Source organism: Manacus candei, unplaced genomic scaffold (assembly GCF_025592945.1).
Source record: "Manacus candei isolate 608988 ecotype Guabito, Panama unplaced genomic scaffold, ASM2559294v1 h1tg000048l, whole genome shotgun sequence".
In the NCBI taxonomy this organism is placed as follows: domain Eukaryota; kingdom Metazoa; phylum Chordata; class Aves; order Passeriformes; family Pipridae; genus Manacus; species Manacus candei.
The window spans coordinates 13,469,725-13,489,013 of NW_026138096.1; the positions used below are offsets into that span (position 1 = coordinate 13,469,725).

The following is a 19,289-nucleotide window of genomic DNA, read 5'->3' on the forward strand; positions in this document are numbered from 1 at the left end:
CCTCTCAGCAGCAATTTGTAAATATTATTTCCCTGCAGCATTTTAAAGGACATTTTCATCTCCCCTGGCAGAAGGAGGGGGATTTTTCTGACACTGCTGTTGTATCAAGTTTTGCTCCTTGTTTAAAATTTATATTAAAAATAATAATAACAACACCAAAGCAAAGGCAACTTTGGTGTTTCCCTCTTAATTTACCCATTCACTTACAGTCTGGGAACTGCAGCTTTCCTACCACTTGAGACCCAAAATGCAGATATGATTGAAGATCACGTGGAAATCAACCCATCCATTTTCTGTGTGAGGAGTGAAGGTGTATAAAGGGAAAACCATTGGCAAATGCACTGGAATTTAAACCTTGGCAGAAAATAGGGAAGAACTGTGGGCTGCCCTCATGTTGATTGCTTGAGCAAGGCAGTGGGATTTCGGTGTGTTGCTTCCATTTAGCTGATTTTAAGCAGCATAATGACAATTTTAGGCAAGTTATTTCGGTTAAGCAGCGAAACTGCAACACAATAAAGATAGATTTGCCTCCCTGATAACAGTTTTGATCAAGGTTTCCTTTTATCCTGGAGTTCTTAAATAATTGTCCCGCTCGCTCTTGGCTTTTATTGTGCTCGGGATATTATAAACTCAGGATTGTTTTGTAAACCGCTAATTTTAGACACATCTTGGTGCTTATTGTTCCCTTCATTGCTCTTTTTTTAATGCCATGGCAGAACCTCTGCAGGGAAGAGGAAATCATCTGTGTCCTGAGACTTTTTCAGCTCTGAACTGGATGAAGGGCACGAAAACGCAGCCGGAGCGATCCCCTGCTTTGCCTTCCCCGATCCCAACCCCACAACTAATTCCCTTTGCCGTGACATTGGGCAGCAGGAAGCGGACAAAAAAAAAAAAATCATAAATGCAGCTGTGCTGAACGAGTGTGAAATCAGGAGCAGCTTTCCAAGCCAGTAGCTGGATATAAAAGCCAGCGCAGGCACCGCGGACACAATTGAGTTGCTAAGGCAGAGTTTTCCAATCCTGCCTCGTGTAGCCCCGTATCGTCTCATTATTCCGCTTCAGTGTAAGTGGACAATGAGGAGGAGATAAAAGCTTGGCAGCCCCTTTGCTTAGAGGGGTCAATTTATCCCAGCTCTTTGTAGGGAAGTGTGATTTTAGGCTTTTGCACGGCGCACAAACCCTCGCTCGCGGCACTTCCGCAAGTGGGTCAGGAGGGGACGTGCCGTCGGGAGAGCGAGGCCGGGATCGTACCTTGCTTAATGGGAATTGTGTTTTCTCAATGGAAATAAGGTGCTTTTGTCCTTACTCACCCAGTTCTGTAAAATGAACTGGGTCAGTTGGACAGCGGCTCGTGCCAGCGGCGCGCTGCAGTTGGGATGGGAAGTTCTTGGAGCCTGGGATTAACGCTTTCTGTGGCAGCAGCAAGGAGTGGGGTCCTTTCTTTCCCAGCAGGAAATTTTGGGAATAATATGCAGCAGGTGTTTCACCTTTCTGAACATTATGCCAATATGCTCTATTTGTTTGGCACGGATTATAAACCGACGCAGGGATATTTATCACCTCCAGCACTTCTGGGTGACCTTGGATCTCGTTTTTGGGAGCAGCTTAATCCCTGTAACATCCAACAAGAAGGATGTTTTTATTGATAACTTCTGTATTTTGCAATGCTGTGACAAACTGCAGCTGTTGGGCATGGCCAAGGGTTTGGCCACAGTGGCAAAAGGCACAGGAATAACGAGGTGAAGTTCCTCATTCCTTCTCTCCCCACGGACAAGCAACTAATTAATTACTCCAGGAGGAAATAGGAGGACTCTGGAAGACAGAGTCAGATTGGCAATCAGGTGCCAAGGTAAATACAGCCTGGCACTGCCTTTAACCAACTCAAGGCCATCAGGATCACATGAGGAAGGACTCCCTGAGCTTGAGAAGAGCTGGGGTGACATGGCCCAGAATGAACAGAGAGCTTTGAGCATCCATGAGCAAGTGATGCAGATCCCTGGGAGGCTTCTTCTCTCCCTCTGTAGAAGAGGAAGCAGCAGGCTGGGATCAGTCCTCCTGGAGCTGCTAAGAGCTCTTAGGATCAGGCACTGCAAAAGATCCATTAAAAAAATATAAATTAAAAATCCACTTCTGTCTGCCTTAACGTGGATTTTGCTCCCAAAACCACACAGGAGATAGATGGACGTGTGGAGAGAGTGAGGAGTTGCACTGGAAACCTTTAGCTCTTCTTCCACCCAAACCACAGACACTGATGGTGGGCATGGAATAGCCAAATGCCGGAGATGCTTTTCATTTTGGAACCTTGCTGGGGAAAAGGAAGGAAAAAGGCCACTTCTGTTAGACCATTTTGTGGGAATGCCAGGGCTCAGCTCAGCAGGGACTTAACTCCTCGTTGTGGTTGCTTCACTTCCTCAGTAGAGCTTCTTTCACCTACTGCAACCAAAGGACTTCCAGGGTAAGACTTTAAATCAAATTCTCCTCTCCCAGTAGAACATGGGGGTCATTTGAGGATGAGCCAGTGCAGCAACACTCAGGAGAGGCACCTTTTCATTTAGTCACCCAGTTCTTTCATCATCCCAAACACAGGTCTTCTTTTCCCTCTTTCCTCTGCTTCTCAGCTGCTCTGGCACTCAGGTTACATGGCCAGAGGGTCCGGCACAAAGGAACAACCCCTCAATTTGCTCAACCTCTGTCACCTCGCTGTCACCTCTCCAGTCACTGCCCTCGCCACTCCCAGCCAGGAGCCTCCTTTGATCCTTGCGCTGGTTTCCTCTGTGAAGTGGGTGGAAAGAGACTGAGAGGCAACTCCCTTGGGCTGGGAGAGGGAAGGTGTGTGAACAGCAAGACACACACACACAGGAGTGGTGCTGTTGTTCTTTCGTGCTGAAAGAACAGCTGGGTCCCTGAGGCCAGAACTTCTGCGCAGCGAGGAAGGACGTAGAGGATGGTAAAGACCAAAGGATGGGACACCTCGCTGTCCTTGGCTGCTCAGCTTGTCAGCTGCTTCCAGACTGCCTCCCTGGCTCATGGCAAGTGAGCAGATCCTTGTACCATAAGTTTGGGGAATACTTTGCTCCAGGGACCCACCTGCTGTGAACAAGAGGCGCCAGATTTTCCCTTCTTCCGCCCCACAGAGTCCTCTGGTTCCTGCAGGGCTTGTGCAATTCGATGTCCTTGTGTGCTCCTGTGCTTTGTGACTCATGGTTTTACCTGCCAAGCTGTGAAACCCCCAATTTTGGTGTGTCACATCCCAGCTCTTGTAATATCTTGGGCTGTTTGAAATGGAAAAGAAGCAAATCCCCCTCACGAAGATGCTGTTGGGCCATGAGGGCCTTGTGGGACCCAGGGACAAGCCTGGGGTGGTGCTGTGCAGCAGGGACAGGTTTAGATGGATACTGGGGAGGAATTCTTGGCTGTGAGAGTGGTGAGGCCCTGGCACAGAGAAGCTGTGGCTGTCCCATCCCTGGAAGTGTCCAAGGCCAAGTTGGATGGGGATTGGAGCAGCCTGGTCTAGTGGAGGGTGTCCCTGCCCATGGCAGGGGGTGGAACAAGATTATCTTTAAGGTCCCTTGCAACCTAAAATGTCCTCACCACCACAGTGAGACCCTAAGTGGAAAAAACTAAACAAGAAGGGAGAACAGAGATTCTGAGGCACATGAGATGTCCCTGACTGTGGGACATTGGGTGTCCCTTTGGTGGGGGATCTGACCAGAAGCACAGGTCACGTTCCCCGTGGTGGCACTGACCGTACATTAGACCCAGCTGAAATATTGAACTCTTTTCTTCAAGTGAGAGTGGGGACAGGTGTCAGCAGGGGCCAAAAGGCTGCTCCAGCAGTGAGGGCAGATGGAGAGTTGGGATGGTGGAGAAAGGGTTGATGTGGAGCTCTTGGAGACTGATGGAGCCCCAGAAACCAACCCAGAGGGATCCTGTCACCTCTTACAGGTGACACCTCTTCCTGTAAGAGCAGGAATGGAGGTGGATGAGTGCACACACCTGCAACCCTTACGGGATAAACTCTTTCCCAGTTAATACTGGGGCATCCACCTGGCCCTCAAACCCCAGATCCCGAGCCAGGTTGTTCCCTGCAGCAGGGAGGCAGGAGGGGAAGGTGCCAACTGCACACTGTGTTTCTGGTAGCTCCTCTCTGACCTAACAGGAAAACACTGACCACAAAAAATGTACAGTAGTGGTTTTCCCTGCGTTTTCCTGAAATCTGTTGAACCACTTTGCCTTTGGAGGGAGAAGAGGAGGGGTGATATGAGGGGTGGGGAGGAAGAAATAATGGTGGTTCTGCTCAATGAAACTCCCCGAACAGACAGTTTGTGGTGTTATTTCCCCCCTCCAAACAAATACATAGATCTGATCTGAAAATCCCGGGCTTAAAAGCACAGATGTTTAGTCTGACACACAAACGTGGCATCTTTCCAGCAAGTGAAACAGCTGGAAAATTCCTGGTGAGTTCCGAGGAACTAATCTGGGATGAGAGAGGAGGAGTTAAAGCTGCTCAGCAATAGCTCCATCCTTGAACCTGGTCACCTGAAACTTCCCTTTCTCACAGGTCTTTCCCTTGTACTAAAGCAGCTTTCAGAGATGTTACACCTTCTTCTGTCCCTCAGAGTGTCCTCTAGAGAAGGGGGAGAAGCATCGATTTGGATACAAACCAGCCCATGGCAGTGGCACCATGTTGTGAGGTGGTTTTAGTGGGTCTTATCTCTCTGCCCAAATAGGTCAGGGGGAAGATGATGTTGGATTAATTCTGTCTATACATTAATCTCATAGCCAGGGATGTGTTGGGGTGTGAGTTGGGATGAGTGGCCATTTATTTCAAACTCATGAATTTTAATTCCAGTCCACGCCAGCAAGGATTAAAAGTCACCCCACTGCTGATGTTCCTTCCTTGACTCTTAATAACTATTTCAGCATCTACTGTGAATAACTGGTTCCTCCAGCTGGTTTAAGAGTGTCCCACACTTGAAATGTCCTTCTGCTGCCAGGAAAGGCCACCTGGGGAGGGCAAGGGCTACCCTGCTTTTGCCTGTGCTCTCCCTTTCCAGAGTGTGTCTTTTCAAGTGGTGAAAATCTGCTTTAGAGGCTGAGGCATGCCCATCATCTTTACTGCATTGGAGGTGAGAGGGGAGGTCAAAATTCCACTCAGGAGTCTTTTGTCATCCTCTGGGAGGTGGTGGTGGAGATAACAGGGTGTTCCTTCAGCAAAGCAGCCAGTGGGCACTTCAGGGCTAAACCCTTTCTTGTGCTGCTCATGGGATAATTATTTAATTGAGAATGAAGATGCCACCACGTTTTCCAAAGCCTCCAAGTCTGCCTTTCCTATAGCTCATGCTCCTAGAGAGGGAGATGGGGAGGAGTCAACATCTGAGTGTATTACTGTAGAAACATCTACACACTGGGGCACCAGGGGTGTACAGAGGATATAAAGAGATCCCATAACATCTGAAGAACTTGGTTTTTAAAGCCAGGCAAATCACACCCAGGACCTGTAGGATGGGGAGGAGCCGTGGGGAAAAGGAGTAGAGGAAAGTACTCCTTGGAGGAGTATGGGCTGGTTGGTTCACATTTATGTTAATGCACTTCTGGAAATCACATCTAGACCTCTAAAATTACTTGGAGATGGCTCCTTTGAGAGCAGTGCCCTGATGTAAAGGTATTATTGAGGTAGAAGTAGAATCATAGGCTCATTTAGGTTGGAAAAGATCATTGAGTCCGACCACTAACTCAGCACAGCTATGTCCAAAAATAACCCTGTAATCAATGGATCATTCACACCATCCCTCTTGCTTAATGTCTGTGTTGGATGTTGCCCCTTTTCCATCTGTAGGATTTTGGTTTCAACCCTTGTGCACCTCCCAAAATGATATTTCCTCCTTTTCTCCCTCCTGTTTGGTACATTTGGTTATGGCAGCACTGCAGGGAGTCTTCAGCTGAGCACTCATCTTCCCCCACTGCTGTGTGAGCACAGGATGGCTTGGGGTGAAACATCATTTACTTGGGATAAACCAAGCCCACAGATAATCATCTAGAAATGCTGAGCATCTGATGTGGGACAGGGCACACCTCAGAGGTGGATGTGTACCCCTGAAGGATTGGACTGGATTTGCTTTGGACTAAGGGGAACGAGGAGGATTTGAGCCAGGATGGCCCCTGGCTGCATGTCATGGAGTCAAAACTGGTGGCACCAAGCTGAGGGGTGCAGGTGATCCCCTTGAGGGATAAAGGGACAGACCAAAGGGGAATGGCTTCGCACTGCCAGAGGGCAGGAATAGATGGGATTTTGGGAAGGAATTGTTGACTGTGAGGGTGGGGAGGCCCTGGCCCAGTTTGCCCAGAGAAACTGTGGCTGCCCCTGGATCCCTGGAACTGTCCAAGGTCAGGTTGGACGGGGCTTGGAGCAACCTGGGCCAGTGGGAGGTGTCCCTGCCCATGGCAGAGGGTGGAACTGGATCATCTTTGAGGTCCCTTCCAACCCAAACCACGCCGTGTTACACTCTAGAAACGAGATGAGTTTGTCAGGCTGGGCCCCAGCACCACCAAATACAATCTTGGTGTTGAGCAGCAGATTTTGTGTTGTGTTTGTGCAGTGACAGCAGGCACAGAAAGCCCTCTCTGTTGTGTGGGAGCTCCTGTACCATTTAATGCCTGGTTTGGGGGGTCTCCTATTTAACAGCGACACTGAGGAGCCCTGTGTGTATTATGCTCCTCTCCAGGGCGTGATGGAAATGGGTGTTTTTGTAGGAAAGCTGCTTTTCAAAGCCTTTTGAAAGGAACAGCAAAGACTTTCAATGATGGGGATGTCTCGGGTCTATCCTCTGCTTTGCTATTGAAGTTGTTTAACCTGAGTGGAGGGTCCTGTTGTTACGGGATGGGATTGAAATTAATTTAATTCAGCATAATTTTGGTGGCTGTTTGGCCTAGGTACCTAATACAGGGGGATTTGAGCTCTGTAGTAGCATCTTAATGTTTGTTTTCGTATCAGTAAAATCTAAGTGACATACAGTGATGTTTGAATGGCTGCTCAGGGAGACCTTGTTTATTGGAACAAAACCAAAAAGGATCATAAAAACTGAATTCCAGCGTTACCTTGACTCTGTTCTCTCTTTCATGTGTGTCCAGGCTCTGCTGTCATCAAGGAAACTTGAAATTCCCTCTTTGTGTTTCGTTTTGCACGTGAAATGGCCAAGATTCATCACTGCACCACTGCCTACGTGCTTCCAAAAATATTTATGGACCCAGTGCAAATAAAATCTCCAATCGCTTCAGAGAAGCCGTTCCTTCTGGCAGCTGCTGCCACTGTGGTGCCCCTGATCCCAGCAGCTCCTCCAGGCTTCTGGGGAGGTTTTAGGCACAAAATTGGCCCCCTGAAGGAGGAGAACATTTCTGGGGGGATTCTGTATGGTGTGATTTGCCATGGTGGACGTTTTGCTGACATACTGCAGGAAGGAAGAATTAAACCGATGATTTGTGGGTTTTTATTAAATCACCTTGGCAAACTTGGCCTCTTTTCCAGCACCAAACTGCAGCTGACAGGGCAAGGAGGAAGGGTAGGGTTAGATGGGATATTGGGGAGGAATTGTTGGCTGTGAGGGTGGGGAGGCCCTGGCACAGGTTGCCCAGAGAAGCTGTGGCTGCCCCTGGATCCCTGGAAGTGTCCAAGGCCAGGTTGGATGGGGCTTGGAGCAACCTGGTCTAGTGGAAGGTGTCCCTGCCCATGGCAGGGGCTGAAACTGGATGATCTTTGAGGTCCCTTCCAACACAAACCATTCTATGATTCTGTGATTCCATGATTCCATTCTTGGAGATGATGGGATGTGTCCACCTTCACTTTGAGGAGGGACCTCAGGCTTCTCCTGGAGCTCCATCTAGAGGGATGGAAGATGGGCTGGTCGTGGAGGCTGGTGGCCACCCTGGACCACCATAGCTCTGCTGTCCCCTTACCCAACATTCTACCCCACAGCAGCTTTCCAGGGCTGCCAGTCATGGCTTTCCTGTCCTTGGGTCACTCTTGACCCCAGGGCCACTCTGCTGCTGGAAACTCTTGTGTTACTGGGAAGGGCACCACGGCCAAACCCAGTTCCTTGCCCCACCACTACTGCGGAAGAGCATTTCTCTACTCAACCCCAAAAGCAGAAGAAGGTGCTGCTCTCTTGGCCAAGGATGTAGAAACCACAGGCTGCTGCTCTGTGGTTGCTTTTGGGGTGGATTTCACAGGAGAAATCGTTGTGGGTTGGGCTTTCCTTGAGAGGAGGAACATTCCCAACATCTGTGCCATGGCTGTGTGGGAGAGGTGGCCAGCATCTCCATGGATCTCTGGACTTGCTCCTCCACATTCAACTTTCAGCATGGGCCAGACACTGTCTTTGGTTTAAATCTCATTTAAGTGATACTCTTGTTTTAAATTCTCAACAGCACTGAGTGTCGGGGCGTTTTCCCCTCTCCAAGTCCTAATTCTCTCCGTGTTTTTTCACACAGGGTGGCACTGGGATTCCCAACTACCCGGCTGTGCCCCCCAAAAAAAGGCTGGTTTAAACCTGAGCAACAGGGTATTTTTGTTCAGCTTGTGTTTGTTCTCCTGTGAGGGCCATTGTTCTCTGCCATGCCTTGACCGCTTCGAAGGCTGGCGATAAAAGCCCTGGCTGACAATAATACAGTTGAGTTCAGCCTTTTGTTGGGGAGATGAAAATAGAGGATGAATTGTGAATAACATGGGAGGGCTAAAAGTCAGTCGTCCCAGGCTGTTGGTTAATCACTTCAAAGATAGGAAACTGCTTTTTATTTATATATTTTTCAGAATTACTGAACATGAGGTTTTGTGTTGGTATCGGCAAGGGCTTGTTAACCCTGGTGTTTAGTTCTTATAGTCTTGTGTCAGCAGGAAATGTGTTCGTAGCAATGATACTGGGTTTATGGTAGGTTTATAGCAATATATATGTAATTTGTAATAGCTTTATTATATTAGGTTTATAATAGGTTTATAGCAATGTAAATCACAGATTCATAGAATCACGGAATGGTTTGGGGTGGAAGGGACTTTAAAGATTATCTAGTTTCACCCCCTGCCATGGGCAGGAACACCTTCCACTAACCCCTTGCTCCAAGCCCTGTCCAACCTGGCCTTGGACACTTCCAGGGATCCAGGGGCAGCCACAGCTTCTCTGCCCAACCTGGGACAGGGCCTCCCCACCCTCACAGCCAGCAATTCCTTCCCAGTATCCCATCTATCCCTGCCCTCTGGCAGTTTGAAGCCATTCCCCTTGTCCTGTCCCTCCATGCCTTGTCCCCAGTCCCTCTCCAGCTCTCCTGGAGCCCCTTTAGGCCCTGCCAGGGGCTCTCAGCTCTCCCTGGAGCCTTCTCTTCTCCAGGGGAACCCCCCCAGCTCTCCCAGCCTGGCTCCAGAGCAGAGGGGCTCCAGCCCTGGCAGCATCTCTGGGGTCTCCTCTGGACTCTCTCCAGCAGCTCCACATCCCTATGCTGTTGTTCCTCAGGGCTGGAGGCAGCTCTGTAGGGGGGTCTCAGCTGAGAGGGAAGAGTGGCAGAATCACCTCCCCTTGCCCTGCTGATCATATATATAAATATATTTATATGAAATGGATTTATAGCAAGGATAGAAGATGTCCGGCTTGTTGGTGTGGCTCTGAGATCTGTGCCTACAGATTCCTTTGTTTTAAACAAGGAATCCCCTATTGGGCATGGAAGATGGAATGGAAAATAGGTGAAGAAAAGACAGATGGGAAAAAATACATGGATAATAGTTGAGGGGGGGGAAGTGAAAAGTGGAATAAAGGCACTGGAGACAGAATCTGGTTCTTTTTTCAGCATAGGCTGATGAGAAGAAATGTTTGGAAGACTGAACTACTCAAAATACCAACAGTATGAATGATAACAGGGATCACCCAAAATCTCTGCTGGCCCCAAAATCCTTTCCTTGCTGGGGATATTTTGGCTGCACTCTGGGCAGCAGCTCCTTTTTGCCGAGGCATTTATGTTCCCAGTGAACTTCCTGCTCACATCAGCATCTTGCAAAGCTCCTCATCCCTCCTGGCAGATCCTCCCTGCCCAGCTGCCCTCACCTGCCATCCCCATAATTGGCAATAATTTCCCTAAATGCTCACAAAAGCAGATGTTCTCTCTGTGGTCGCACCGAACCGGCTTATACTGCACAGGATACACGAGCAGACAGCATTAAAGGACTAATTCCTGCAAATAAGCTTATTAAAAGGTTGGAAATAATGCCTCCAACTAAACCATCAATGGCAGCTGAATCCCTCTGGTTGTATTAATTTGTTATCTGTAACGTGGCAATCCCAGTCTGCTCGGGACTGGGATGCACCTCCTGCTTGGCCAGTTGCTCCTGTAAAGTGGTTGGTGAGTGTCTTAGATCAGCCCTTTGCATTGTTTCCAGCTAATAAATCACATTTATAGGTAATTAACCCTACACCTAACATGTCCTCAGTGGTGCTGGTGAGTGGGAGAAGTGGCTGGTTCGTGCAATCATGGGCAGTGTACTGTGATTTCAAGGCTTTAGGTGATGCTGGTAGAGAAAAAAAATTAATCTCTGCTTATTTTCCTGCTTAAAGGGGGGGGGGGGAAGTGGTTCCCCAGTACTTCTCCAAGTGCTAGATAAAGGGAAGAATTTTTTTTTACAATGAGAGTGGTAAAACACTGGCACAGGTCACCCAGAGAAGCTGTGGCTGCCCCTGGATCCCTGGAAGTGTCCAAGGCCAGGTTGGACAGGGCTTGAAGCAACCTGGCCCAGTGGAAGATGCCCCTGCCCATGGCAGGGGGTGGAACTGGGTGGTCTTTAAGATCCCTTTCCACTTGACTCCTGCTGTTTCCCAGGATAAATCTGAGCTCAGCAAGTGGCTTTTGCCAGCAATTTGTTTCTCAGCCCCTGCACCCACTTTGGAGGTGGCAGCTTCTGGTCCTTGTCATTGGAGCTGTCTGAAGTCAAGCAGATGGTCTGTGTGTCATCCAACAGCCCTGGGTGATGGAGAAACGCAGGGTGTGACAGTGCATTGAAGAATATTTTCATGGAATCATGGAATGGGTTGGGTTGGAAGGCACCTTAAAGGTTCATCTTGTTACAACCCCCTGCCATGGGCAGGGACACCTTCCACTGGGCCAGGTTGTTCCAAGCCCCATCCAACATGGCCTTGGACACTTCCAGGATAAGAAGCTCTTATAAGCTCCATATAAGCCATTAACTCAGTTTTTCTTGGCCCCACACATTTAGCACCATCTCATCCACTCGGTAAGTTTTGTCATTCAGTAGGAAAGGAAAAATTGAGGCTTTTTGATGAGCTGACATTTTCAAGCAACATCACTCCGGGTTTGCAGCTCCAGAAATACCTGTCAGGCAATTTTCCTTTTACCTGGAAAGGCGCTCCTATATCCTATTTGTGGATTGTGCTGAAAAACAGTTGTGTCTGGCAGCACAGCTGCTCCCAGTCAGACTTTTCAGCTTGAAGCCCCCAGCAGAAGACAAGCCTCAGAAAGCTTTTTGGCACTCACGAAGTCAGTCAGGGAGGAAAACGCTTCAAATCCAGTTCCCCTCATTTGCAAACCTTCGTTTACAAACCCTCACAGCCACCGGTGTGAAATCGTGATTTCAGTTTCTTTGTCGTGAAAACCGAGAGAGCCACAGGTAACCTGAGATGCAGGGGATGCTCCGGGTTGTCACCATTTGTACCTCATGTCCTCAACCCTTTCCAAGTCTAATACATGCAAATATATGTAAAGAGTAAAGACTGTTCCACCGAGTCTTGCACTGTTTGTTCAAAGAGAAGGAAAACAAGCCGAATTTACAGGGGATTTGTGGGCTGAATTTTAAGACCTGGGTATAAAAAGCCTCAAAAAGCAGCTGGTGCTGGCTGTGGGTGCTGACCCAGGCGATGCTTTCCGGCGTCTGTTTTCCCTGCACCCTCAATCCTGATGTCATTAATATGGAGCTTTCGGAGAACTGGAGTATATCCTAATTAGCAGCCTCTGATTTTTTTTTTTTATATATATATTTTTTTTTTCCCCCGAGTTTCATAATCAGTGATCTCGGCTACACCACAAGTGTTACTGTGGCAACAGGGCTGAACCGAGCAGCGGTGCAGAATTACCGCAGGTAAAGGGGGGATTTTTTTTTTTTGATTTTTTTTTTTTTTTTTTACGCATCCGCGGCACTTTCTTATCCCGGGGGCTGCTCCGTGGGACGGGCTGGATGCTCCCCGCACCTACAGGTGTCCCGGGTGGATTCCAGGGTAAGCACAACCAGCGATTAAGCTGCATGACCGGACGCATGCGTTTGAATGGGAGCTCAGCCTCTGTGAGGAGATTTTAAGGCTGTCAGCGAGTGATCCCCCTCCGACACCTTTGTTTTAAAGTAGGATGCTCTGATCACTCGCTGCCCGAACGATCCAGCTCCTCGGCTCAATCTGGGACTTCATCTCAGGGCTTTATTTTTCGTGGGGGTTTCTTTTTTTTCCTTTTTTTTTTCCTTTTTTTTTTGTTTCCTTTTTTTAAGCCTCGTTTCTCCTCCCCGTGCACCGTTTGCTCTCTGAAAGGCATCTGACTAGGTAGGGATGTTGTCATGCTAAATAATGGCCATCCCTCATCCTGACTCCTCCATCAGAAGCAACCGGTCCTTTTCGTAGCTGGAAATGTGAACTGTGCTCACATTTTCTTTGTACACCTTACAAACGATGTCTGGGACAAAAGAGGGGACACTCTAAAGGGAAATATTTAAGGAAATATATCCCTCTGTGCCTCGACTTTTTTTTGTTTTAATTATTAATTCGTGATTTGCAATAATGAGTTGAACCAGCGTCTGCTGTGCCCCTCCGGCAGTTGTTCTCTGCTTCCTGGTGCTGTGGTGCAGCTGCAATGCTGATCCCATGGGGAAAGCACACCAGGAGACCATGGATTCTGGTCCTGTAGTAGCCAGGGGTTTTTACAAGCTCTGAGAGTCTTGTTTTGGCAGATCCGTTTTAATCACCCCAGAGGGGGTCTCATCTCCCTCTCCCCTTTGCAGCAGAGTTGCTGCTGCCCCCACCATCCCTGACCTGCAGCAAAACCCTCCATCCCCAGCACCCTCCTCCTGTCAAGGCTTGGAGTTTGTCCTTCACCCTCCTCCTCCCTGCCCTGACAGCTCCCTCAGGCTCAGCTCACTGCTCTCCTTCTTAGAACTTTCCCTTCTCTTGGCTCTTACCTGACCCACCTTGATGCTCCTTGATGACATGTCCTTTGGGAAACTCTCTCCAGCTCGTCATTCTTCATTGCTACAGATCTGAGAAGCTCTTCATTCCCTCTGTCTCTTCCATAATTTATTCCCCCTCTCATCCCAGTTTATTCTGCAAGGGTTACTGGCACATACTCCCACGATCAGACAGCAGCAGCACCGAAAGAGAAGGGTGACTGAGGGCAAATTAAAACTCTCAGAATTAGGAGAGTTTGTTAGGGAATTATTATTAGGAAAATAGTTTGTGTTTGTAGTTCTTCCCCTCTGAGTGCAGCTTCCAGACCATGGCTGTGCCAGGAGTGCCCGTCCTTGTCAGCTCCTGACTCTTATTTCTGTACTTTTAGTGTGAGAGCATCAAGTCTCTGGGCTCATTGTTAGTAATTGCCTGTTGTTAAACTTCCAGGGACAGATTTCTTTCCTTAAAAGCAAGATGTTAGAGAAAACTAAGGTCTGACTTGCCACAGTTACTGTGGGAATTGGGACTAGATGGTCTTTAAAGTCCCTTCAACCCAAACCATTCTGTGATTCTGTGACTGGTACCCACTGTCAACATTTCTTTGTCTCTTTAGGAGCCTGAACTATTTCATGTCCCAATTCCTTAAGCATCCACATTCGTTGGTGTTCTTCTCCATATTTTTTCCTTAAAACCTCATCCATTTATTTTTCCATTCAAGAAAGCATTTGGACAATAGTCTCAGGCACATTTTTGGGGTGTCCTGTGTGGTGCCAGGAGTTGGACTCTATGATCCTTGTGAGTCCCTTCCTGCTTGGGATATTCTATGATTTTTCTGTCTCCTAATTGGGATAATAATTGCCTGGTCTCAGGGCTCTTCAGTCTTGCAATCCTTTGGAGGATCATTTGGGTTCATTTCATTTGGAGTCAGTGGGTTCCTTTCCTCTGATCAGCTTTTTGCTCTTGGTTAGTGGCTCCTGGGAGGTGAGGGTTGTGGCAGAGTGTGTCATGGTGTGCAGCAACTGGTGCTTGTTCGCTGGAAGCCAGTATAGAGCTGGAGGGACACTGGTGGGATCCCAAGATACGTCCTGCACAGTGTAGGGCTCTCCTGCTCAGTGCTGGAATCTCCTGCTCAGTGCTGGATATCACCTTACTTGACTGTGAGGTTCAATCCCAGCAGGTTTGCTTTCTGAGAAGTTTGCAGAACAGTCAGTTACAGGATCACAGAATCCCAGAGGGATTGATTTTGGAAGAAACCTCTGGAAGTTATCTGATCTAACTTCCCTGTTCCAGCAGAGCCACCAGAGCCAACTGCCCAGGACTGTGTCCAGATAAAGTTTGAGTATCTCCAAGGATGGAGACTCCTCAACCTCCAACCCGTGCCAGTGCTCCATCACCCCCTAAGTCAAATTGTGTTTCCTGATGTTCAGAGGGACCCTCCTGTGTCTCAGTGTGTGCCTGTTGTCCCTTGTCCTGTCACTGGGCATCACTGGGAAGAGCCTGGCTCCGTCCTCTCTGCACCCTCCCTGCAGGTGTTGATGGACTTTGATGAGACCCCCGGAGCCTTCTCTTCTCCAGGCTGAGCTGTCCCAGCTCCCTCAGCCTTTCCTCACAGCAGAGGTGCTCCAGTGCCTTCCCTGGGCTCTCTCCAGTCTGTCCCTGTCCCTCTGGTACTGGGGAGCCAGAACTGCACCCAGTGCTCCAGGTGTGGCCTCACCAGTGCTGGGCAGAGGGGCAGGATCCCCCCTCCCTTGACCTGCTTGGGGAACCTAACTTCCAGGTTTAGGTGGGATATTGGGAAGGAATTCTCCCCTGTGAGGGTGGTGAGGCCCTGGCACAGGTTGCTCAGAGAAGCTGTGGCTGCCCCATCCCTGGAAGTGTCCAAGGCCAGGTTGGACGGGACTTGGAGCAACCTGTGAAGGTGTCCCTGCCCATGGCAGGAGGGTTGGAATGAGATGGTCTTTAAGGTCTGTTCCAACCCAAACCATGCCATGAGCAAATACTGAGATGTGGGAGAGCAGTGATTTGTGGAATGTTGGGCAGGTGGAGAAAGCAAAGCTCCAGGCCCTTCCCAGAGGCTCATCCTCCCCCTCGTGCTCCGTTCCTGCCGCTCGTGTGGAAACTGCCTGTTTATTTAAACCCCCCCCCCAAAAAAAGAAGACTATGAAGTGGATTTTCAGAAAGGGTGAATGGCTGCTGTGATTCATCTTTTCTGTTCAAGAGTGGAAAAGCAGAGGGTAGGGTGGGGGGAATAATCAGTGACACATCAAAGGCCTCATTTCAGCTTCAGAGACACATGCGAGGAATTAGTCACTGCGTTTTAGTGCAACAAAACCCTTTTTCCTCCCTAAACCCAACAGCTTCTCTCCCTGTGATGGCCAACTCACTGCAGCCCTTGGCCATCCCATTTGGGTTTTTACATCCTTTGCATGTCATCCAGCACAAGAGGTTTGGGGTTACGGTGCAGGTGAAACCGTTCTGCTGTCAGACGAGCTCTCCTCTGCCGTGGATCACGGCTCCGGGGAGAGGCTGGCAGTCCACAAACAGGATTTAAAAGGAGCTGGGAGGGGGAGAGGGAATGGCAGGTTTGTCTTCCAGGGTGGCTGAGCCATGCTGATGGCTCGCTGCCACCAAAAAGAATTTAAAAAAATGACCTTTTTCCCCTTTCTTTCTGCTCGTGCTTGTTCTCGCCCTACTGTGAGCGGCTTCAAAGAGCCAACCTTGCTCCCGGTTCTGTCTCCTGCCAGAAGAAAAAAAAAAGGAGAAAACAGAACATTATCCTTATTTTTCACTGCAGTTGGGGCCAGGACAAGGCAGTTGGGTGGTCATGGTTGAGCCACCACATTTCAGCATCCTGCTGGCGATGGCAACAGAGATTTCTGGGGTCCCAGAAAGCCGAGCAGAATTCGGGTTGCGTCTCCTCATCGCACACAGAAAAAGATTGCCTCATTTTCCAGGAATTAGGAATATGTCAGAGGTGGGGGGTAAATCCTGCCTTTGATTGTGCATGGCTGTATCCGGGTTGGATCTGGGCACTTTCTGCAGCCATAAATCCTAATTCTTTGCATTCTGGAAGCACGGCGAGGTGATCCTGCAGCCTGACCTCCCCCGGAGCACCGGCACACACGCATTTCGAAGCCACTTACTACTTTATGAAGAGATTATTTCCTTTATTTTTTCCCCCCTCCGGCATCAATCATCTTGACAAGATCTGCTTATTTTAAAACACACATCCTGCAGCCTAAAATCCAGCCTTTCCTATAAGGAGCATCACGAGGAGTTTATGGAAGAGCGCAGTCCACGTACGTTATATTAATATCTATATCTATATATCTATATATCTAGATATATAGATATATATGATATTCTAGGCACACCAGTAGCAAACTGCTGAGGTTTCTAACCCGGATTTTTTGGAAAAGGAGGTTTCAAGTGAAGAGGCAGTGCTGAGCATCCCAAAGCTCCGGAGCAGCTCCTTTCTCCTGGGCAGAGCCGGCGCCGTGACGTCAGGGTGTTTTTCTGCAGAGCTCGCAGGATGTTGCAGCCGGCCAAGAGCTGTGTTTATGTTGATAACATTACAAGTATTTCCTCTCCGTTTCCGAAACCAGCAGGGAGGGAGCCGAGGGGGAAGGGAGGCTCGGGTTTCTCTCCGGCTTTAGGGGTAGGACTCTGGAGGCCTTTTATGTTGAGGAGCGGGTAAGGAGCGAACCGCTGGCGTTTGTGGATGCTACGTTTGGGAATAGGGAGTGTTGAATAGCAGGGGTTGGGAGCTGGGAGCGGGGCTGGCACAGCCCTCCCCTCTCCCTGCTCCGGATCCGGTTTTAAGGTGACAAAGCAGCTCTGGCAGCTGATTGCCGGTCACAGGAGCAGCTCCCGGGGTTTTTGGGGGATGCTCCCAGCGTCCTGTTTCTTTTGATGTCCGCGGTAATAAAGCCGTGAAAACTCGGGATCCGCACGGACGGCCTGCATCCAGCTTTCTTCAGGAAAGCAGGGCAAGGCTCGGGGAAACCCAGTGTTATCTCCCCTTTCCTCCCCCTGCAATCCACTCATGGATCAATGAACCTATTAAATGTAGTATCCAGGGGGATTTAAAGGCAGGATCTGCCTGCCCACAGATGTAATCCCAGGAAGGAGAAGCCCTCTTCGATGGTGGACTCAGTGAGCTTAAGGGTCTTTTCCAGCCTAAATGATTCCATGATCATCCCACCATCCCAAAGGGCTTTTGCATCTCGTGTAGCTTTCGTCCATGTAGCGTTCATGGTCATGGAAATAAGCCCAAGATCTTTTTTGTGGGTTACTTCCCTGTAACAGAGGGCAGAAAGAAGTGGAAAATCACAGTTTCTCCTGCTTTCCTCCCATCCTGCATGTCCTGCCTTGGTACCAAGGGAAAATGTGAGGATGTGGTGAAGGTCTGGCACAGGTTGCCCAGAATTAGAATGGAAATGGGATGAACAGGATCCCAAATGAATGAGGATCCTTAAAGAATGGGATCCCAAATGAATGAGGATCACAAGTGAATGGGGGGATCCTAAATTAATGAGATGTCAAATGAATGGGATTCCAAATGAACAGGATCACAAGTGAATGGGAATCCCAAATGAATGGGTCTGAAATGATTGGGGATCCCAAGTGAGTGGGATCCCAAATGAACAGGCTCACAAATGAATGGGAATCCCAAATGATTGGAGATCCCAAGTGAATGGGATCCCAAGTGAATGGGATACCAAAGGAATGGGGATCCCAAAGGAATGGGGATGCTAAATGAAGGGGAACTCTTGTTTTGAGAAACAAGTTGTAGGAAGAGAAAGGAGCCACATCTGCCTACACAAATGGCATTTCTGTACAAATATTCATCAAAACATGGCAAATGGTCACTTTTTTCCCTGGTAGTGCTTGCACAAGAACCCAGTCTTTCCCTTTCCCTTGCCATTGTTTTCTTGCTGTGGCAGGGATGGGTTCCCAGCAAGGGAAGTGGTTGCAATGATGAGACCTTGGTGCTTTCACCAGCCCTTGTGAGGTTTTCAGAGCATCTCAGAGCCATCATTTATGTTCTCTGGAGATTCAGTGTGGGCTTAACTTCCTCCTGCCTTTGCACACATAGAATCATGGAATGGTTTGGACTGGAAGGGACTTTAAAGATCATCCAGTTCCACCCCTCTGCCATGGGCAGGGACACCTTCCACTAACCCAGGTTGCTCCAAGCCCCATCCAACCTGGCCTTGGACACTTCCAGGGATGGGACAGCAACAGCTTTTCTGGGCAACCTGTTCCAGGGCCTCTCTCACCTTCACAGGGAACAATCTCTTCATTAAAAACATCAGGGTTTCTCTGCAAGGCCAAACCAGTTTAGACCAAGCACATCTCAGACCCTGACAGGCCATTGACCAAGCTGAGTGAGGTGTGTTAATCACCAGCAGTGGGACATGGCATCAAACCATCAAACTATTGGTTGTGGGTTTTCCCAACATCCCACAGCTCGGGGAGGCATTGCAGGGCCAGTCCTGCTCCCAGCAGTGACAGGAGGACTGAATCAGTTCAAATTCATGCAGACAGAGATTTTAACCAGTGATGAAACCCTCTGAAAAGCCAGCTGCTCACACCAGTGGGACCCTTGGAGAAAGCCCTGCCCTGCTTGCAGCAGCAGGGCTGGCCATGGAGGGAGCCCAAGGAAAGCTCTTATCTCCAGAGCTTGGTTTCCTTCTGGTTCAGGGTTTGTCTGACCTTTTGGTCACTGAGTAAGGTCGATTTTTGCCAGGTTTTCTTTCGGAGGGGGAGGAAAAACATGTTAAGTGGGTGGTGCTGGTGGGAGGATACTCCCGGGTGGGGTGGGAGGATCTTGTGTTTCTGATACCGTTTCCAGCGCGTGGATGACTTCAGTGTTGTCCTTTTGCCCGGAGTTTGGGATGGGTCTGGATGGAGCAGATTTAAATAAATAGAGCAAGCACAAACACCACGAGATGTATTGGAGGGGGAGGGTTAGACTGTGCATCGGGAATAAAACCCTTCCCTGGCAGCCTGTCAAGCTGACTTGGCAGCGAGATCTCGCAGCCTTCTCCCAGGAGATCCTGGAGATGCAACTGGACACATGACAAAAGC

General features: G+C 49.0%; 1 protein-coding gene and 2 long non-coding RNA genes across 5 annotated transcripts in view; 1 reads left to right on the forward strand and 2 right to left on the reverse strand.

Moving 5' to 3' along the window:
- LOC127475997 (uncharacterized) overlaps positions 1–19,289 on the reverse strand; it is a 261,043-nt gene that overhangs the window by 102,339 nt on the left and 139,415 nt on the right. The window lies entirely within an intron of this gene.
- The window catches only part of LOC127475988 (uncharacterized), a 242,551-nt gene that overhangs the window by 84,045 nt on the left and 139,217 nt on the right, over positions 1–19,289 (reverse strand). The gene's annotated exons all lie outside the window — the stretch shown is intronic.
- The window catches only part of PTPRA (protein tyrosine phosphatase receptor type A), a 117,067-nt gene that overhangs the window by 72,778 nt on the left and 25,000 nt on the right, over positions 1–19,289 (forward strand). The window lies entirely within an intron of this gene.